The sequence below is a fragment of the Leucopleurus acutus genome, assembly GCF_964270905.1.
Source record: "Leucopleurus acutus genome assembly, chromosome: 3".
NCBI classification, from domain to species: domain Eukaryota; kingdom Metazoa; phylum Chordata; class Mammalia; order Artiodactyla; family Delphinidae; genus Leucopleurus; species Leucopleurus acutus.
The window spans coordinates 22,715,671-22,738,369 of NC_139145.1; the positions used below are offsets into that span (position 1 = coordinate 22,715,671).

Genomic DNA, 22,699 nt, shown 5'->3' on the forward strand with positions numbered 1-22,699 from the left:
ATTTCTTTTTAATGATGGTTTTTGTGTTGATGATGTGAGTGTGGAATTAGTAAGAATCAGGAAGCAAGCATCCTTTTCCACCAAGGACTTGGGAGCAAATGAAGCCATAAATACTCCCTGTTCTTGGAAACCCTTTTGGAGCAGTAATCAGAGAAGGGTAAAGGCAAAGCCTCAGGGCAGAGGTGTTCAGAGCAAAGGGATAGGAGGAGAACAAAAGGAGAGTGGATATGTTTAGAGCTGTCATTTTGAAATTTACCTGCTTCTGATTCAGTGCTGCTTTGCTGCTCTGTTGGTCCAGTGGAAATCCTCAAAGCAGGAGCAGCCGTATTTTAAAATAATAAGGTTAGAACAAATGACTTTAATCCAGGTCTCTTTAGCTCAAAAGCACAGAGGAGAGTGTGAGGAAAGAGTGAGGCCACAAGGAATTGTTCACTGGGTACCTTTTCCCCAAACCTCACTAACTGGGAGAAACTGACCACTGGATTATGTGCCTTGAAGGAAAGCAAATATGTTGAAAGCAAACAGTGTGGAGCTTGTTTAGAAAGCAAGCTGTATCATTTGGTCACCTGCTGATGATAATAGCATTGGCTGAGACCTGACCATTTACAATGAAGGCACTTCTGTAGGTAATAAGTTCCAGGAGGGCCCGAACTGAGTATGTCTGTTTCAGCATTTAGCATGGTCTAGCATCTGAGAGGCCAGTACATTATTGGCATATAGTAGACTTAAAAATGAATATTTGTGGATTGTCTGAATGAGTGGATGTGTGTGATTCATATCCTATTTGCAGGTCCTATGCCCTACAGTGGATTTTCAACGTCAGGTTGTGAAAGTATTTATGACGGGGATTGGCATTGTTCCCTATCTAATGGATAAAGATTACACATGAAAGGACTTTACATTGACATCCCAACAGCCTCATAGGAATTACTTAACAAAAAAATAAAATTGGATTCTGTATAATTTCTAATTTGTAAGCTGGCCAGAACACTGGTATTTCAGCCAGTCCTCTGGTAGTTCCGATGACGTCCCCATGATCACCCAGGCATAATCAGAATGGCTTTAGGATTTGGGAGCCAAAATGTTTCTCAGTATTTATGGCATTGCTAGTCCATTTAAGAAAATGGAGTATTGAAAAAATAGCTTCAGACACAATATGGCATTTTATGATTTAGCATGAAATCTGAGAAATATAGAGGTTATCGGAAGCCTGCAATGGTAACGTTCCCTCTGCTATTGAAGTTATTGTCTTTAAACAAAGCTTCTACATCACTAATGCTATATATATATATATTTTTATGATATTCAGGTTAATTTCCTATTCTCTCTAAGGAAGTAATTGGTTGGTTGGTATGGGAGATGGTGTGGCTTCCAAAGGTGAAAAGTATTATTTTGTTGTAATTTCCAGCTACCTAAGGATGGGAGAGGCCCAGGACACTGCAGTCAGTATATTATGTGGAGCAGGTTATATTGTGGTTTATTTATGAACTTTTACATGTTTATTTTCTATGCAAGTTTGTGTGCTCCTTTTTGAGTTTTCGTAGATAAGTGTTTTGTAACTTTGGAATACTTGGAGTTTATATATATATATATATAACATATATATATATATAACATATATATATATAACATATATATATATATAACATATATATATATATAACATATATATATATATAACATATATATATATATAACATATATATATATATAACATATATATATAAAACATATATATATATATATAAATGTAGTAGTTAAAGCCGTGGAGAGTGTACTAGTCTACCTAGGTTCAAATTCTGGCTTTACCCTATGACTTCCCTGTGGCTTCCTCTGCTCACCTATTAAAATGGAGGATAATAAGACTGCTGTGGTGAGTTACATACTAAGTGCTATTTAAGCATTTGCTATAATGATCATGTATACTCGAAGGCAAGGAACTTGCCCCTTGATCGTCTCTGTATTCCTAGTGCTTAAGAAATCCTAGTGCTTTCCTAGTGCATTGTCTTAGGAAAGAGATAGCTCAGTACAGTTCTTCTCACTATAAAGTACTGTTACGTTGAAAGTCTTTGCTTGTGTACTAATAATCTATGACATATCTGCTGAGGACAAAGAAAGGAATAGTTTTAAAACTGCAATGGATAACAAAAGATTGTATGATGTAATGCCTTTATTATGTAATTATAAAACTAACAAATGATCATGGTAGAAAATTTGAAAAACTCCTAGACAAAAGAGAGGTCAACAAAATTTGGAGTAACTTTCAGAGTGTAGAGCTGTCCATGAATATTAGTGCTTTCATATTTTCCAGGACTTTCAGTAGACTCTGCTTCTTAAGAGTCTATTCATGATATTTTACTTTAATGATGTTTTCATCATGGGGACACACACACACAGAAATCTGTTAAAGAAAAAGAAAGACATGTAAATCACTGATGTTTCAGATAGCCACATGAAATAAAGTGAGAAAGGTCAACAAGCTGAAAGGATGTGGAGTAGCATCTCCTTAATTGCTTACATAATTCTGATAATTACCTCTTTGTGGATAAAGTAATTAATGGGGAATCTAATTTAAGAAAAAGATATGAACTGCAAGCCTTCTCGAAGCCAAGTATTTCTTTCCACAAAAGGTTACTTTCCACGGCCATTCTTCCTTATTACCAGACAGGGAAAGAGTATTGTATGGCAAAGGATCTTCCTGAAGGAGGGTGCTTCCCACACTGATTGTCATAAGTGACTTCGGGATTACTGTTGCTGTATTACCAAAATCTTAAACTAGGATATTTTTGACAAATTTGGTCCTTAGTTAATTTTTAGAGCTACAAACTGTCAGATGGCTCTGAAATAACAATTGTCTGGCTATTCTTCAGGGTGATCACAATATGGAAATGACCTTGAGGTATCACTAAAAAGCAGGAAGGTGTGAGTCTTCCTTTGGTTCCAGAGTGAAATGCGAGTTGGAGTTGGAGTTGGAAAAGAGGCCCACAACCAAGTGATAGAGAAGGAAATGTGAGGTCGTTAGAGAAAAACCAGGTTGAAGTTAAGGTGAAGAGGCATGAGGAAATGGTCAACTGTTCCAGTATTACAAAGATCATCAAGAAGCATATCCATGAATGTGGTTTGTATTGCAATCTGCTGAAAAAGAGACAAATATCCTGGCCTGGCCTGCATGGAGATTATATTTTATTGATTCTGATAATAGATTATTGTTGAAAAGGGCCTCCTATAAATTATAACCATGCAAAGGCAGCAAGATAATGTTTTTTCCTTTATGTATGTGTTTCTCATTCCTACTCACTTCTCTCTTAGGGGAGGAGAAAATCACACACACAAAAAAATGTCAATTCTCAGCTATTCATTTTCAATATAATTTTTTTCCCAAATTCCAGTGGAGGCAATAGGTTAACTGTTAAGATTTGTAAGCCTCAAAAAGCTAGATTTTTACAAAGTGTAGCCAAATTTTATTCTATAAATAATAGCTTTGCAAATAATATATGGTGATGCAAAGTTGGAAAAAGGTGGTTTTTCTTCCGTGAATGGCTTCACTGTGCTGGGAGAAGAGGCACAGAAGAAATCAAAGTAATTAAACATGGGGTGAGTTTTCCTCATAGGGGACTCTAGTGGTTTAAAATAGACTAGATAATCCTAGGGATAATCTGAGGGTAGAACAGACCAATGCCTCATTTCCAATCTGGTACCCTGGAAGAAAACAGTGTATTTTCTTTAAGGTCTTGAGAGGTTTTTCTTCTGCTTTGTTTTGGTTTTGGTTCATTTTGTAATCAACCTTATTAAGGTATCATTTACATAAAATAAAATGCAGACATTTTTAGTCAACGGCTCAGTGACTTTTAATTAATGTATACATTTGTATAACTAGCACCCCATAAAGATAGATAACAATTCTAAAACCCTAGAAAGTTTCCTCCTAGGCTTTTGCAAAAGTATCCCCATCTCCCACCCCAAGGCCACCACGGATCTGTTTTTTATCTTTAGAGATGACTTTTGCCCAGTTTAGAATTTCATGTAAGTTGAATAATACAGTGGGTGCCCTTCTGATCTGGCTTCACTTGCTCAGCATATGGTTTTTGAGATTCATTCATGTTGGGATGTTTTAAACCAGGACTTTAGCCTGGGTGGCTGATGTTGTCTGAAGGCACCTATAGGTACATCTGAGTCTCTGGCATTGTCACTGTCTGTTCTTGGCTCAGTATTTTCAACTTTCTAAGAAGCACAAGGTTGAAGTAAGGAAGATCATTGTCAGTATAATGGAGGTGAAGTGGGTTCTGTTATATAATATTCTCAGCAAAAATTGACCTGCTTGGAATCATTGTGTTGATAATGGACAAGGATACTCCTCCTCCAAAAACCTTGATACTATAAAACTTCTAAAGGACGCTGTCCTAGGACTCTTTTAATTTTCATGTTTTGGGAAACATTTCTGGAGAATTCAAATGCTCGCAACCTGAAAGAAACAATTATTCACCTGAAAGCTGACTCTGCTAAAGTTGAGTTGTCTGACCTTTACATGCTGACAGAACCCAAACAGTCTTGCAAAACAATGCTCTCTTGTTGGATATAAGCATATAGATTGTTTAAGATGGACGTGTATATGCAGTAAAGTGAAAAAGCAAAGAATCTTTGAGTTTCCCTTGCTGGATTTTTTTTTGTCATTTAAGTTTCTATAGCATATGCTAATAATTCAGGGAAACCTCAGGTTAGTTTTAGGTCCACTCTACATAAATTATGAAGTACTCCATATCCACCTTTTTTCTACCTTCCTTCTTTTCTTCCATCTTTCCTTTCTAACTTCTTATAATCGATTATACTTAATCCTGCATTTGCTGAGGTGGCAATTAGTGTAGGAAAATACTGTGAACTTTTGCTGTTCAGAATGCATGTTGACCAAATTCTATATTGAGAAAAGGTCTAAATTTACCCAGAGTAACCCTTTCTGAGCGTCTTTGAATAAAGGGCATAGAAACTGGGCTATATATAATATCCTGACAGGTATGTAGAACTCATATCAATTGCCCTAAAGAGCTTACCTAGCGTAGATGCATATGAATGCATTTAATAATTGCTTTATTGGCAGCAGTGCCAACCTACACAGTCTGTTTGGTTTTATATCATTCTCATTACCTGCTGTTTACCACTGTATACATTGCTAATGGTGTGGTTTCTATGGCTTGTGAATTTCACGGCCAAATAATATGTAATTTATTGCACACTTCAGTGTAGAAGATGGAGACTCCATAACTTTTCCTGTGCTCTTTGCCCCTTTAGAATGTATTACACTGAGATCAGGCAAAGTAATAAATTTATTTCAAATGTGCGTGATAGCTAAACATCAATTAGGACTGATGGGCAATATTTCTGCTTCCAGCAACATAACAGTTTTTAAAGACTAAGCCATTGAACGTGGAGTTACTGAACATGGGACTCAGTTCACTGGGATCCTTCTTAGAAAACTAAAGGAAAACTTGGATTGGATTTGTGTGGTTTATTCAAGTAGTAACTAATCAGCTACATCTTGGTGAACTTAATTTGTCACAATTGTTTGGTATTTTATTAACTCACTTCCCCTTCATCCCCGACTCTCACGAGAACGGATCATGAGTATCTTAAAACATACTAAGTCGTCTTCCATCCCTGTTTATCTAACTACAAAAGCACACTTTCCTTATCCAATGTAACTTACTGTCTTTTAGAGTGGCTGGGGTTTTAATTCTCTACAAAATTAAAACCAGCAAAGAGAAACATTTTCAAGGAGCCACCACATTGTAGCGCTTTAGAAAGAAGACTTTAGAATTAAGGGCAACTATATCATTTTATAGCTAAAGCACCTGAGGCCTAAAGTAGGCAGGTAACCATCGAGGTCAGGGAAAGGGGTTGAAGATCAGGTTTCCAGCTGAGAAAGAGTCTAGAGGGACTCAATCTGAGCAGGTCGGAAACTGAAATGAGACCACGAATGTTCTGGGAAGGCTGGCATCTGGCCTCCAGTGTGGGATTCAGATGGGGAGTGGTTCCTGGGGGAACTGAGCTTCTGCAGTAGGCAGAGAAGTCCACCTCATCTCCGGAAAGTGCCACTGACATCAGGGAGTTGAGGGGAAAGAGCAATGAGTTCCAGTCCACCTGAGAAAGCAGGCCAGTCTGATTAACTCTGAATTTAGGCTTATTTCAGATACTTCTTGAGAAAGAACTTGGACAAGAGCAAGTCCCCCGCAGCCTCTTTTAAATCCATGCCCAGTATTTTCTGGTGGAGCTGCTTAAACCCTCCAAGTGACTCCAGTATTTTAATTTCACTCTGTATTTAATTCCGACAGTTCTCTGACTGATTATTTAATGGGCAAATAAGTAGGGTCACAAAAGAGTGTGAATGTATTTTACAGGATGAGGGTGGGCGGAGTGGAGCAGTCTGGAACGGGACACCAATAAAAAGGGATCTTGGTAAAGAAGAACGTCTATTAGAAATGGAGAGGAATTCGCAAGGAAATTAGTGCCTGACACCACGCCCTTCTCTCTGCATGTTTAGAAGCTAGTTTCTAATTTTACTTTCGTAGGAGCTGTCCCTGTGATGAATTCTCTTTTACCTCCACACCATTTACCACATGGACATATTGTGAAGTTTGTGTGAGAGAAAGCAAGTATTAGAATTTGTCTTGCAAGGAGCTATAAACACTTCCTGGAACAATCTAGGGTAGAAGGAAAAGGAAAGGAAGGTGGAAACAAAGGAGAAAGACAGCTAATGATGCTGGAGTCTCTCGCTGGGATTTGTGGTATCTCTTTTTGAAACTAAGTACACAAAGTCAGAACTTGACTGATTGTTTCCTGATCACGGTTTGTTTTCAGTTTTGCTTTTTTCTTGCTCTCTCATCAGTTATTCCAGCCAGTGCCATGTCATTTTCAGTTTCAGTAAGCATGCCTGTCTTGTTTCCATTTGCATTATTCATGCAAACGTTGATTGAACTGATGACCCCGAGTTATCAAGGAAACATTAGATACACCAGTAGATACATTTCTTAATTTTAGAAAAACATTACCGAGTGAAGGTTAAAATAACTCCTCTTCAATTTGTCATTTTAAAAAAACTTCTCCTAACATACAATACCTCATTGCCTAACAATGCCAGATAAATGAAGAATTCCTATGTATTCATGAATGCAGGCTAGTCTGTATATTTTTTGGCAGGTATGACCGTTACCGAGGGTAATGGCCTGGTTTGCCGGCCATGTCCTGTCTCCTAGATAGTTGTAGTTTCTGTTGTCTTTCAGTTGGTCCATTGGATATCAGAGGTGAATTTATAAAACTATACTTCCCTTTACACTTAGTTTTTTGTTTTGTTTTGTTTTACTTGAAGTATAGTTGATTGACAATGTTGTGTTTCAGGTGTACAGCCAAGTGATTCCGATATATGTATTTCTTCTTCAGATCCTTTTCCATTATAGGTTATTACAAGGTATTGAATATAGTTGCCTGTGCTATACAGTAGGACCTCGTAGTCTATCTACTTTATATATACACTTACTTTGTGTGATCCACGCTGGTCAGACCACATGATTATTTTCACTTCTGATATAATTTTTTCAGGTCCAACCTCAAATCTTTGATAAGAAGATATTTTTTAGCATGTGTGTGCTCTAAATCCAACAGTAGTTATTAGAGATATGGTTTTGCATTAGGTATTCTTCACTTTTTTGTTCTCGGCCAACCAACTAAAAACTAGCGTTTATTTTCTGGTTGGTTTGCTAGATGTTTATGACTATAATAAAAGTCTTACATTTTGTCTCATATCTTAAAACACAATCTGAATTAGCAATGGGTATTGTGCTATACATAGGGCCTGTGATATAAATATTGTATCTAATTTCAAAAACATATAGCCTAGAAGGGAACACAGACACTTAAGCAGCAATTATGGCAACTGCATTTGTTTAATAAGTGAAATAGCACTGAGATGGATAAAGTGCTAGCAAGCCTTGAAGAGGCAAATCAGCTTCAAAAACAGATGCGCAGTTCTTTAAAAATCTTTTTAACATTTTTCCATCTACATGTAGAATATAACTTAGCATAAAAACGGTACGGGTTTTATTTTAAGTAATGTAGCATTTTGACATCCTCATAATGAAATTAAATCTAGAAGGAGGTTTCTCTCCATGATCTCTTGAAATGGTCCTTGATCATCCACAATATTTCCCATCAACACAAAGGTGTTACCAAGGGCAGGAAACTCCAGCATTATTAAAGTTTCATAAAGCAAAGTCAATTTTAAGAATATAATGTCCCCAAACTGATAAAGGTCTTGACAGAAAATTTCAAGGGAAGCATAAATTATTTTTTGTTTGTCAGAGGGCAAAAATATTTAGGTTGAGTTAATGAATGGTAGAGTTTTTGAGTGGAGAGTGTCCTTAAAATATTATGTAGATCTGTACTGTCAACAGATGCTAGCCACATGGCATTATTTATATTTAAACAAATTTAAAAATAAGATTAAAAATTCAGTTCCTCAGTTGCATTTGCCATATTTCAAAGATGTTTATTAGCTCCATGTAGCTATTGAATACTGCATTGCATGGTACAGATATAGAATATTTTCATTATCACCAAAAATTCTATTGAGCAATACTAAAATTATACCCAGATATTCACAGAGAAGGCAACCAAGTCTCAAGGAAATAATATAACTTCCCCAAGATCACACAGCTGTGTTTTTAAAGAAAAAGAAAACGACACAAAGGAAATAGTAACAGAGGCATTAACGAAACCCAGTAAGTTTCTGGAGCAGTCAAAGTAGGGTTTAAAAGTGCATACTTAGCTGTTAGCAGGGTTGAAGCTCTTGATGGTTGGTAAGATCTACCTGCCTGAATTTGGACATTAGCATTTTATGCAATGAATTAAAAGCAAAAAATCCTTTCAGCGAATGGCTGCCAGCTCCATAGTTTTAGCCACTGCCGTGCTTCGAGGTTATGTTTATCATTTTCATGTACAGGGCACCACTGTGAGATGTGATGGTTTATCTGACCCCAGAGAAATCAAGAAATCTTGTGGGGGTTATGGCTATATTTGAAAAGGTTGATTTTTAAATGCATCATGCAGACTGGCCCTGTTGTAAAAGGGATTCCTGCCATCAAATAATCAAAATGTAAACTCTCTTCTTACCTTGCAAAAGTCAAAGATAGTCCCTGCATCTTTATTATTTCGTTGAAATCCACATATTATTTTTCCATTCTCTAACTTGTTTTCCTCACAGTGTTATCAACTATTGCCAAGGAAGGAAAGGTTAGATTTATCAGTCAAAGTTTGCTAAAGGCCCCCTAGGTAACTGAACCCTCAGGAGAAACAGTCGTCATGTATTCTTCTTCTGTTGTTTCAGTATCTTCGTAAAGAGTCATTTCAATATGTTTGGTTCTGTAGCAGAGGTTCTGTGAAGTGCTTATCTTCCTCTGAGGTCCAGAAAGCCTGCGAGTCTGTGGGTAAAGATGAGTAAGGAGAGAGAGGGAAGGAGGCTAGATAGAGGCTCAGTGCTGAGATAAGGACAGTGTTCTAAAGCCTCCTGGGGGTGAGGCTGGGGTGCACAAACACCCACGACTAATCTAGACAGAAACTGAATAATCAAGGGGACGACCAGTGTGAAGTCATGTGGTCACCTCTCCCTCTAGAAATAAACATTGCCCTCAGTAAGTCTCCCCCCTGCCCCAGAAGAGCATTAGGAAGGTCTGGAGAGGGGGATTATTGGCAGAAATGGGAAAAGCAGGTTGAAGGGATTAGCCTGGATCAGAGAGACCAAGAAACCCAAGCCAGTAGATGGAAGGCAGACTTTTCATGGAAGTCTCCAAGCCCAAGTCAAGTTCTGGGACCACCAAGTACAAGTCAAAGAGTGCTCATTTAACCCCTTTGGGCCCCCACGGGAGTGGAGGAAGACTGGACAGAGAGGGAGAAGGGGCCATTGAAGGTACAGTATTTACTATGGGATTTAACTCCTCAAAGGCCTCCCAGTAGCTTCAGATCTGCTCAAGAATCCTTCATGTCCTGCTGGTTTGCAGCGAGTGGCTCACAGCTTCAAGGCCTCCTCTGCCAGATGGAGAACTATTTCAAACATCCTGCCTCTATTTTGTACTCTAGCAATGCAGACCGGAAACGTGACCCCATTTTCAGGTTCTAAAGAGAAATTCTAAGTACCTGAAAGACTGAGGAACATGGTGGCTTTTATTTAAGATGTGGAGATACAGAGCACATACCTGGACTTGGGCATGCAGCAGCACCGAATTGCACCAAGAGTTCCCTTTATTTTCTCTCGCATCTCTGTTCCTCCTTTTTTCTCTGCTGGATTAGCCATGGGGACTCCAAGTTCTTCATTGTGTGGTCCTGGTACCAAGATTCTCCTGGGAATTATAAAGCTATTCACCTGCTACATCGAGCACTTCTTATTTTTTCCCCAGCAACGTAAGTCATCCTTAAGAGGGGTCAGGGTGCTAGCTCTTAAATATATATTAGTCATCCCTTTGTACATTAAATTCTCTTTCTTGGAGACTGCTCCTGACATGGTGTTCACCGTGCTCTCAGCTGGCCTCCTGAAGTTCTGCCCTGCCTTCCCCACCAGGTACAGTTCAGGAGCTGCCTACCTCAGGGTGATAGGTTATCTTCTAGTTGCTTTATTCCTTTCCCTTTTACATTTAGAGAGTATAATTGGAATACATAAACTTCTCTGTGACCACAGCTTTATTTGCAACCCACAGGTTTTGTTATGGCATGTTTTCATTATCATTCAATTAATAAAATTCTAATTCCCATTGCAACTTTATCTTTGACCTACATAATGATCAGAAGTATGTCTTTAATATCCAACTATTTGCTAAAATATTGGTTATATAGTTTTAAATTTCTTGCTTATTCGGAGTCTTGTTTTATAACCAGAATACAGTCAATTTTATAAATGTGCCACGTGCACCTAAAAATTTCTGCGGGATATATATATTCCATCATTGTTGGTACAGTGTTTTATATAAATTTAGGCCAAAGTTTTTAATGATGGTATTCAGATCTTCTATAATCTGCTGATTTATTGTTGTGGTTCTATGTTACTGATCTAGGTAATTCAGATTTTTCTATTTCTACTTAGATTTTTGGAATTTCCCTTCATATATTGCATTGAAGTTTAGATTTATAATATATTCCTTGTAAAGTAACAGTGGGTTTTATTATCCTGCATTATCGCCAGTGATACTTTTTGCTTTCAAATCTATGTTAACATTAAAAAATCTTCTTCAATTTTACTTATTGTTGTTATGACATAATTGTTGAATCCTTTCATTTTCAATCTGACTTTTGTCTCTTGTAGGTGGCATAGAATTAGGTTTTTTGTTTGTTTCAATAATCCTTGTCATTTGAGTATTTACAGTTAATGTATTTTCTTACAGATCGTTTACTCCTTGTTTACTATTTGTCCCATCTTGTTATGTTCCTTTTGCTCTTCTTTCTTCCTTTGAGATTTCTTCAAATTCCGTTTTGCCTTGTATTAGCTTGTTACTTTTACATAAGTAGCACTTACACATGTACCATGACTTATTAGCTCTTTTACTGCTTCTCAGGCAATGCTGAGATCTTAAATTTCTTTTACTATATTTTCCTCTTCCATTTGTTTTAATGCATTCTAATTTTTGATATATTTTATTACCCTTTTGTGTTGTTAGATTTTATTTAGGTTTATCCACTTATTTATCCTTTCTGTTATACATAATTCTTTATAAAGTCCTTATTTTCATCTGTGATAATCTTCCTTCTGCCTGCAGGTCTCCCTTTATAATTTAATTCAGTCAGTTCTGATGAGAAAATATTTTCTAAATTTTGTTTGTCTGCAAATTTCCTTATTGCATCTCTCCTTCCAAACAACAATTTCTCTGCCTCTAGAATTCCCAATGGGCAGCTCTTTTCTTTAGCACTTAAAAATGTTATTCCATTATTTTCTAGTATCCATTCAGTTTCGCTGAGAAGTAAACTGTAATCTTAATCCTATTGTTCCTTTGAAAGTAATCTCTCTCTTTTTCATCGGGCTGCTTTTAAGATGTCATGTTTTTCTTTGCTGTTCATGAATTGTACTGTGGTGATCTTAGGTGTGGTTTTCTTTGTATTTGTTCTTGTTGCTTTTTTTTTAGTGCTTGTTGAATTTAAGGCTCCATAGATTCCTTTTAGTTTTAGAGAACTCTCAGCTGTTAATATTTCTGAAATATTGTTTTCATCCCAATCTCTCTCTCCTTTTTTCTTTGGACTCCAGTTTACACATATGATAAAAATGTTTACTGTGGCCCATATGTCTCAAATGCGCGTATGTGTACTTTTTATTCTTTTCGTTTCCCGTGCTTTAGTCTTTATATTGTTACTACTCTCTATCTTCCAGTTCACTTACCTCTCTTTACCTGTGTCCAATCCACTACCGAGTTTTAAATTTCGTATAATTTTTAACTCTATCAGTTCAACTTCAATCAGTTTCTAGTTTCTAGTTGTCAAGTTAAATTCTTCACCTTGTCATCTATTTTCTTGAACTTGATAATATTTACCAAAATATGTATGAAATTTAATGTTTAGGTCATCTATGATTCTGATTCTGTTTTGTTTTTTATTCTAATTCTCCTTTTCTTGGTAGTCTTGGTGGTTCTTCAGTGAATACCAGACTTGGGATATGACAAGTTGTAGAGAATCTGAATGACATTACAGTTGCCCTTTGGACAACCTGGGTTTGAACTGCACAGATCCACTTATACATGGATTTTTTTTTCAATAAGTAATACAGTACTACATGAGCTGTGGTTGGTTGAATCCTCAGATTCAGAACCACAGATAAGAAGGGCCGACCATAAAGTTGTATGTGGATTTTTGACTGCACAGGGAATCAGCGGCTCTAAATACTACATTGTTCCAGGGTCAACTGTATTTTCTTGAGGAGAGAATTTCCTATTCTTAGGTAGGGGAAGATCACCTCAGTCACCTGGACCAACTTCATACTCATTTTCCTTCTTTATAAGGTTCAATGTAGATGTTGCATCAACCTTCCTAACACACAGACACACAGACAGACAGACACACACACACACACACACACGTATGTAGAGACTTCCAGTGTCCTAATTCGTATCATTAGTTTTCCATTGGGCCACAAATCTTTCATAGGTTCTGAACCCCAATTTTGTCTCTTCAGCATTATGAGCCAACTAAGTCTTTGCTTTGACTTCAGTTAGCTTTTGTTTGACTTCTTAGCATCTTGTCTTGTCTACCTTTTATACATGGAAAATACTGCAAGGGAACACTGTTGCTGAATGCAGCTCCGTTCTCTGAATCTTTACTCTCTCTGTGATTTTGGTCCTTAAAATTCTAGCTGCCTTGTTATTTCTCAATTCCAACTCTGGTTTCCTTAGTCCTATGACATTGTCCTACGTTCTACTGGCTTTTCTACCTCTTAGGAGCCACGTTTGGTTTCTCAGACTTTTGCTCTTCATCAGTAGTTTCTAAATGACTGGGCTAGAAACGCATGTGCAGAATATTGTTCTCACTTCAGTGAGTTTCTTTCTCTATTTTACTTTTCTAGGTCATGGCTACCTCAGTAGCTTTCTAACGCTCACAGTCAAATGTTGCTTATGATTTATCTGGCCTTTCTAGTATGTTTTCCTAAGGTAAACTGATATAGTTGGAAACAGAAGTTTGTACCCACCATTTAAAAAATTCTGTTTTGTGTTTCTATGAATTCTCTTTTTGTCCCATCTTCTGTCACTTTTTCCTACCCAAAATTCCCATTCTCACAGATAGATTATTTGAAGATTAAAAATTATTATTAAGCTAATATGTTAATTTTGAGAGGAATTAATTTTGCTTTGAACAAGAACACAGATTGGTGAATGGAATATGGAAGATTCCTTAAGACCTTTTTCATCTCTAAGAGTAGTATCCAACCATCAGTACCATCATAAGTTTGTCAACTATGGAAGAAAGCAGTCTTTATAAAATCAGCATTTTTTTTCTTTTTTTATTTTTTTGGGTGTCACCAGGACTTGCCTTAGACCACAACTCCTGGCAACACCAAATATAAATGAACCCTGTTACCCATGGGCGTTTACTTGGCTCTGCCACCCTAAGATTGGCCTCCTGGCTCCTTAACCCCAGGGGACTCTAAGCCCTGGGCCACATTCTTGAACCCAAGCCCTGCTCCTCTGTCAGTGGGCAGAATAGTCCTGATACCCCCTGGACCAGGGACTGGGCACATGGCCCACATCTGCCACCACATGGGTCAGGGCGAGAGGGAAGAGGGACCTTGACATTCTCTTCTGGTTTCCCTCTGGGGCTTGGAGTCAGATCCAGGCAAAGACCCCTCCCTTCCGTGTGGAGCTCCTGGCCCCTCATTTGCAGCGCCCAAAACCTGCCTCTGGGGAACCCCTCATTTTGCTCCTTTCTTTGGCTGAGGGTGCTCAGGAAGGAAGCACTGCTGAGACCCAGAATCCCAGGCCAGAAGATGCCCAACGAAGTAGGCTAGGCCAGCCCCAGGACATGATACCGGAACTCCCTCCTAAACAAGACTGAACTCATCACACAGATGGGGAAACTGAGGTCGAAGAGGGCAACGGCTTACTGGCGGAGCCTGGAGCAGAGTCTCTAATGGACACATTCCATGTTACCACCAAAACATGGGATTTCTAGAGTGCAGCTCAGCCCGTGCTGACCCCCCCTCTTAGCCTGGCCACCAAGGTCTCGCCTCCATAATCCCATCCCACGACACCCCCTTCCTGTGTCCCGCACAACAGCCGGATTAGACCCCTTGCCCTCAGGCTGTCGTTCACAGGGCTCCTTCTCTCCGAAGCTCCTTCTCCCACCTCTGCCTGCCCAAGTTCAACCAGCCTCTTTAGGGTCCGGCTCAATGCCAGCTCCTTCGTGAGCCACCCAGAGCCCTCATGCTCCTCTAACCTTCCGAGGTGCTTTGCCTCCACCCGCACACCCCGCACTCTGTTGTCCACGTGAGCTGTGGTTACGGTGTGTGAGCTTCCTGAAGCCGCAGACCACCTCCCCTCTGGGCCCCAGCACCTGGCGCAGTACCCAGCACTCAGTAGGTGCTCAGTAAAATCTCCTCCTCATCTGATGCCCTGCCGTGTCCTACCGATAACTGACAATAATGCCTATTGTTTACCGAGCATATACCATAAGCCCGGCTCTGGTACTGTCTCCCATCCTCATGTGATGGACCCAGGTCACAGAGGTTGTGTGACTTTCCTGAGGTCACAGCTCTGGAACTGGAACCCCACTGGTTCTTGTGCCTAAATGAGTCTCCTTTCCTTCCCACTCACCTCTTCTAGGTCAGACCACCATCATTTCCTCACCCTGTCCTGTCACTAAAGACTTCCCATGACTCCTTGTGGCCCACTAGACAAAATCTAAACCCCTGAGCATGGCATCGAAACTCTGTGACATCTGGCTTCTTCCCTCTTTGCAGCCTCTCCTCTAGTCTCTGAGCATCACCTCAGTTTCCAGCCTACTGTACCTTGATTTACTTGTAGGCTCTGCACATGCTTTGCCCTCTGCCTAGAACACCCTTCCCCTACTTTTCCTCCTGTGAACTCCTACACATCTCTCAACATCCAAGATCAAGGGTTACCTTCCATTCTAGTCAGATGAGACAAGCAGCAAACGAATTGGACACAAAATTGAGAGCTCTACGAGGGAAGGACCTGTGTCATCATAGTATCCCCAATGCTTAACCCATAATCAGTGCTCAGTCAACATTTGTTGAATGAATAAATGAATACTCTCTATATTCTTGTTGACTAAACAGAGAAATGGCAAAAGAATACAAGGCCACAGTATGCAGGGCTGGAGGTGGAAGGGAAGACACTGAGGCCAGGAAGGCCAAGGACGTGGTGGAGTAGAGTGACAAGTACTTCAGGGGCTGCTCTGCAGCAGAGCCACGCTCTTGGCAGAGGGAGTGTTTGTGAGAGACAGAGGAAGGAAAGTGATGGTGTGAGGGAGGCTCTGAAAGTGTGTGTGTGCACGCACACGCGCATGTGAGAAGGCGGTGGGGATGTATGCGGGGGAGCGTGCGTGTGTGAGTGTGCTGCATTTGTGAATCAGTCTGTGAGAGTGGTGCTGAGGAAGTATGTGAAGGAGCGCGTGTACGTGGCTTGTGGGTCTGTGGCGGAGAGCCCGTGCGTTCTATTTGTGCATGGGGGTCTGCGTGAGAAGGCGAGGGTGTGGGCCACGAAGGCTGTGCTGGAGGTTGTGCATGTCTGCGGGGCGAGGGGGTGGGGACAGTGATTGAGAAAGACAACAAGGAGGGGACACCTGAGGGGGGTGTGAGGGAGAAACCATAAGTGTGCGGGCGTGGAGGGTGTCGTGAGCACGTGCAGGAGGAGACGGTGTGACCGTGAGTGTGCACGACGTGGAGGGTAAGGTAGGATGTCAGGGCGCTGCTGAGGGTGTGGCTGCATGGCCTCGGCCACGGGCCGGGAGCCAGAGGTGGGGGCTGGCCCTGGGCCCAGGGTGGGGGGCTCTGACCAAGCAGAAGGTTCCTCAGAGTTCTCCCTGGAGCCACGGGCGCCAGATCACCACGTCCCCAGGTAGAGAGGTCGAGCAGGAGGCCCAGATGTGTGTGTGCGCCTCACATTTTGTCCACAGCAAAACCTCTGGGCATTTATTTGTCTTTGTCTGTGTCCGGGTGTGCACGCCTGTGCTTGTGTGCGTGCTGCCGGCTGTGTGTCTGTGCCTGTCTTTGTCTCTGTATGTATCTGGGCCTTTGTCTCAGTGTGTGTGGCGGTTGGTCTAGGCTTGCCCACAAGACTGTGTCTGGGGTTGTGTGTGTCTATGTGTATCTGTGCCTGTGGGGCACCGGGCGTCCTTGATCTGTGCATGTCTAGGTAGGGCTGCGAGCATCCCCCTGGACCGCCTGTTTGTATCTCTGTCTGTGTGGCCTTAGTGTGAGTGGGAGAACGTTGTGCTTTGGAGACTGTGGATCTAGGTCTCGGTGTATCTTTACACACTGTATCTCGGTGTGTGCTTGTGCATCTGCATGTGAGAGTCTGCCATGCGTTGTAGCATGGAAATGCTTATGTGTGTCTGTGGAAGGTGCGTTTGTGAGACCAAGGATCTCCGTGTGTCTCTGCCTGTGTGTATGTGTGTGTTGGGTGTGAGGGGTTTGTCACAGACTGGTGAGCAAGTTAATCTCAGACTCCGTGACACGTGGAATAAAATCACGCTCCCGTAATGGAAGAGAACCAACTCTTCACCCTGTGCCCTGGGGGAGCCAGTGGGGGCCAGGGCCAGGCTTAGGCCCCTATGCAGGGCCCCCTGTGGCCTCAGCACCCTACCCCCACCTCTCCTCTGCCACACCAGGCTCATTCTGCCTCCAGAGTGCCCCGGTGCCCACTGCTGGCTGGGCTAGGCTCCAGGACATGTGACGGAGCCTTAGAGGCCTGTCCTGGGCCCCCCAGCCCCACCCACTGCTGAGGAGGGCCCTGCCCCAGATGGGAGGGCAGGTGCAGGAAGGAATCTTTGGGCCCCTCCTCCTCCCGGAGGGGAGAGATGAGCTGCAGGCCCGACCTGGATCTTCCATCTCTCAGCAACAAGATTCCTGGTGAGCAGGCTGCGAGGCTTGGCAGGGCGCCTGCCGGAGACCCGCCCTCACCCGCCAGGACGCCTGGGTCCCCAGGGCCGGGCAGCAGCGGGTTCCCTGGGGAGCTAGGAGGGCCCCAGAACTTCAGGCTACAGCTGCCCGGGACTATGGGAAAGCCAGACCCTTCCAGGCTCCCACCCCCAACCACAGACGGCTCCTCAGGCCCCCAGGCAAACCTCCACCCTTCTTCTGGCCTCTCCCCAGCCTCGGCCTTTGCTTCAGAAAACAGACCAGCCACCCAGCACCACCCATCCCTACCTGAGCCTCAGCGCACACCCAGCCTGAGTTCAAGACCTCACCTCTGGGTTTGAGGGCTCTCAAGGCCAGGACTGTGCTGCTTATCTCAGAATGGGGCTTCTGAGGACAGGGCCATGTGTCCTGCAGCTGTGAAATCCCTCTTGGTCTTAGCACTCCTTCCTGACTGAGCAGTCAGGCACCAGGAGAGGATTTCAAACCCAAGGCTGGGGACACTGAGGCAGTGAAGCTCTCTGCCCTGCCTACCGTTATGAATCAGAGGCCAAATCCAGTAGTCTAGACACACAAGTTCTTAATTCTGTCCAGCGGCAGTGGCTGCAACTTGTTCTTTCCCATAGGGGGTGCAATTTTGGGTGGGGGGAGGCATCAGTTGGAGGGAGAGGGGAATGGGCAGGTGGACCCCCCTCAACCCTCAGACTTGGATGAGCAGCCGGAGAGCAGGTTTGGTAAGAGATTAAGGTCGAGGAGAAGAGAACCCAGACGCTCCAAGATTTATGACCCTCATTCTTCTCCCTTAAATTCCCCTCCAAGCCCCCCAGCCCTAGCCTGGTCGCTCCAGGGTCATGCTGTGGCCCCAGGCCAATGTCAAGGCCTTAACCCATCCATCAGCTGTTGCCAGGGAGTTTCCACCCCAATGGGTCCCAAAGGGAGGAGATCAACTGACACTAGGGGCCCAGACTGACGGGGAAGGGGCATGGCCCTAAAGAGGTGGCCAACAGCCCCCTGCCCCCTCCCAGGATGTAGGGGCTCACAACCTCCAGGGCAGAAGCTAGGCTGGTGGGTGGGGTCCAGGAGGAGGTGACCTCCCAGCTCTGGCACCACTCCCAGCCCCGCCCTTCCAACAGGCCAGGAGACCTGGGATCCCACGGGGCCCTACAGCTTACAGGGTGTGTGGCCTTGGGCCCTTGCTGCTCCTCTCCAGGCCTCAGCCTCCCCACCACACAATGCAGGAAGTGGTCTGGATACCCCAGGCATCCCCCCTTCAGCTCCGCTCCCTCAGTGCTAAGCCCTGCCCTCTCTCCAGTCCAGGGGTGTCACCTAGAATCTGGGCCAGATGGGGTGAGGCTTTGGCAGTTAACTGGAGGAGCCCCTGAAGCCACCCAAGTCAGAGCTGAAGAACGTATGGTGCTCACTCCTCCACCGCACATCCATTTTCCAGAAGAGTGAAACCGAGGCCCTGAGAGAAGGTCGGGGTCTGCGCCAAGTCCTGAGTGTTACTGGTGGGATGGTTAAGAGCACGGGCTCTGGGGACAGAAAGACTTAAGATTAAAATGTCAGCTGCAACAGAAACTTGTTACGTGAAGTCCCTTGCCTTCTCAGCCTCAGATTCCTCATCCATAAAATGGGCAATAGTGCCTCCCTCCTACGACTGCTGAGTTGAAATAAGAAAACGCATGTAAAGGGCTCAGCCAGTGTAGCAAACGCTTGGACAATGGTAACTATCATGACTGTGGGTAGTATTAACACAAAGCCAAGTGGCCGGGGGGAAGGGTAGGTGGGGCCCTGACCTGGCTCATCCTCCAGACCAGGAGGGCCAGCCGAATTCCTCAAAGCCCCCCAGCTGTCTCCCCTCTTCGTTAAAGGCCTCTCATTAGTGAGCCTGGGCACCTGCCCCCCCACACGTAATAAGCCTCATTAGTATCTTAGCCCCAAGCTCTGAGCCCAGAGTCTGTGCATGTGCACACGCGTGAGGGTGGGGGGCTGCGACAGGCCACCAGCCAGGAGACAGCATCCCCGCCAACCACACCCCCTGCCTGTCATCAGCAGGGCCCGTCACCACCCAGCTTGTCACCTGCCTGCCTCGCACCCGCACCACCTGTCACCCACCCAGCTCGTCACCCACCCAGCCCATCACCTGCACCACCTGTCACCCACCCAGCTTGTCACCCACCCAGCCCATCACCTGTACCACCTGTCACCTACCCAGCCTGTCACCGGAGCTGCCTGACAGGCCTCTGGGTGAGGGACAGGAGATGGGGAGGAGAAGACCACAGGGGTGTGGAGCTGGGGGCCCCAGAGACCCTGTAAGACCCCCACTTCAGCTCAGTATCCTGCAGCATCGCCATGGCAACGTCTCAGCCGCAACCACTTTCCCAAACATCCCCCCCGCCCTCCAGGCCCTGCTCTTAGCTGAGCTGAGGCTGAGAAGAGCCTTGACTGACAGCAGAATGGGACAGGAAGGAGCTGCTCATCAGCTGGCTGGCCTTGGCCATCCCTGCCCTCTCTGGACTTGGTTACTGCATCTGCAAAATGGAGGGGCTGGAACTGGGGAGGCCCCTGTACAGCGGGTCATCCCTTCCCAGCCTGGATTTGCTGAGCCAGTGGCCAGTTAACCTGTGAAGGCTGGTGGGGGCGGGGTACAAAAGGACAGGGGGTTCTGGGTTCTTCCACACTCCTTTGCCCTGGCCCAGCTCACACAGGCTGGGCCTCTGGCCCAAACTCACATAGCAAAAGAGGAGGAGCAGGCTGGAAGGCAGAGGGGCTCTGCCACAGGACTGCCAGCTGGAGATGATGCCACAGTGGGTGACCCAAGGCTGAGTGGGCCCCCACCTCCAAGCTGCATTATTTATAAAACCCAGAGCTCCTAGCCGAGCAACAGCTGCGGTGCCTCCCCTCCAGGGGGCACAGGCAGCGGTGGAAGGGTGGTGCCTCCCCGGGGGAGCCCCCTGGGGTCCCGGGCTCCCTCCACAGCTGGCTGGGGCAGGGGCTGAGGTGGGAAAGGGGCGGCTGCGCCATCCTTCCCCTCCCAGCCCCCTCTCCTCTCCTCTCCTCCAGGCAGGCAGCGATAGGATTACTTCTGCATGACTGCCCGCTCCACAAGGTTCCAGAGACCCTCCTGCCTGCAGCAATCTTTAAAATTCCTGTAGCCCGGCCTCTCTCCCTTTCTCCCCACAGTGAATGCTCCAGCTTCTACCGCAGCGTGCCCGCGGCCACCACCACCACCGGCGAGCTGGCCGGGGCCCCAGGTCCCCGGAGCCACAGGCAAAGGTAGACCCATCCTCGGGGTGTCCCTCGGAACCCTCTGAGGCCCAGGCCCTGGCCCATCCCCTCCGGCCCCTGGTGCCCGTCCAGCCCCACAGGGCAAGGCTCAAGCTGGGGTCGGGCCTGCCAGCTGCGCCAAGGAGGACGGGCACATACGTGCAAACACACCTGCTGGGTCCTGGCGTGCCTGGCCACATCCTCTGCTGCCAAAACCTGGATGTCCCCACCTCTGCTCTAACCGCCCCCTCCCTAACCTCACTAATCCTTGCTACCCCTGGGGTGGGCAGACACCTGGGCCAGGCCAGCGCCTGTGGCTCCCCAGGGCACAAGAAGCAGGCAAGAGATCGATCCACTGAATTTTTTAAGGCTCTAATGGAGCCTGCCTCCCCAGACTTGGGGCCTGGGACACAGGCGATCTCTCAGGGACCCCTCCCTCAGCATTGCAGTTGCTTCCTCTTTCAGCTCTAGGGGGTCGGGGCACCTTTCTAGGAGCCTTTCCCCCAACAAGAGAAGAGGCACGAGGGGCCCCTGGGAAAGAGATGGGATTGGGGGGCTGTGAGCAATACCCAGAGGCCCCCCCCAGTCTCCCCAGCCCTAATGCAGGCAGAAGCAGCTCAGCCTCTAAATCACTCCCCTCACGCTGCCCTCTGAGGCGGATTCTGTGCATCTGTAATTAGGGGGTGGAACAGATGGTGGAGATTCCATTTAAAATCATGCATCTAGTAAAGTAACCTTCACTGTTGGAACTGACTCCCAGGGAGACCAAGCCCCAAGCCCGGATCTGGGGGTGGGGTGGGGTGGGAGGGGAAGCATATCAAGCCAGCACCTTCTCCATCTTTTTTTCCTGAAGCTCCAGACCCAATGTCCCCCTCAGGTGAGCCCAAGAAGAGGGGGATTTGGCAAGCACCTGAGAATGTGCAGGCTGGGGGTAAATCCCTCTGCCCAGACCCCCCCACCCCCACCCATACACGACAGAGTCAGGGCATGGCTGGGTACTCAGAGTTCTTGGCTGACACACCAGGATGACCAGGTGCCAAGAGCCCCCAAAGAGGCCCCAAACCCCCAAAGCCCAGGCCAGGGTGCCCAGAGCACAGGGTCTTGGGTGGGGCAGCTTTGAACCAGATGTACAGCCTCACTGTCCAGGAATGAAAGGCCTGGGGCAATGAGGGGGGGTGGAGATGCCTCCCCAGGCAGAGGAGGCTCTGGGAAGTGGGGGAGGACCAGGCAGCCGAGAATGAGAGAGAGCACGGAAGAGTGGGCCAGTGTGTCTGCAAGGCTGAGGCTATCTGGGGGGAGTTTGGGGGAGGGAGGCTGGGGAGGACAAGGTGGGGTGGGGGAGCGGTGATGGAGAGCGCTGAGGAGGGAGGCTGTGCTGGAACGTGTGATGGTGGGAGTGCGGCTGCAGGGTGAGGTGTGGGCGCAGGGCGGAGCTGCTCTGAGGGGTGACTGGGCTGGGGCCCTGTGTGTCTGTGTATGAGTGCGGGACTGGTGTTTGGAGAGGGGTGGGGGCTGTCCCTGGGCCCTTGGATGGCTGAGGAAAGTACTGGAGCTGCAGCTTGCTGGGGAACACACAGAGGACTGCTTGTTTGCGGAGGTGCTGGGATCTGGGGGGGGGGGTGTGCGTGTGCGGGATGCACATGCACGTGCACGGCCTGGAAGGTACGAGAAGCTGAGGGGACATTACTGTTCAAAGATGCACCGTGTCTGTGTGTTTGAGGTAAATGGTGTGGCTACAGGGGTGTCCTCCTCTGCGTGGGTGTTGAGGCGGTGTGTGTACGTGTATGTTGCGGGGAGAGTTTGGAAAGGTGTAGGGGGCTGTATCGG

The 22,699-nt window shown here is 45.4% G+C and overlaps 1 protein-coding gene across 1 annotated transcript in view; it reads right to left on the bottom strand.

Moving 5' to 3' along the window:
• The window catches only part of LOC309960010 (UDP-N-acetylglucosamine--peptide N-acetylglucosaminyltransferase 110 kDa subunit-like), a 240,645-nt gene that overhangs the window by 142,861 nt on the left and 75,085 nt on the right, over positions 1 to 22,699 (bottom strand). The gene's annotated exons all lie outside the window — the stretch shown is intronic.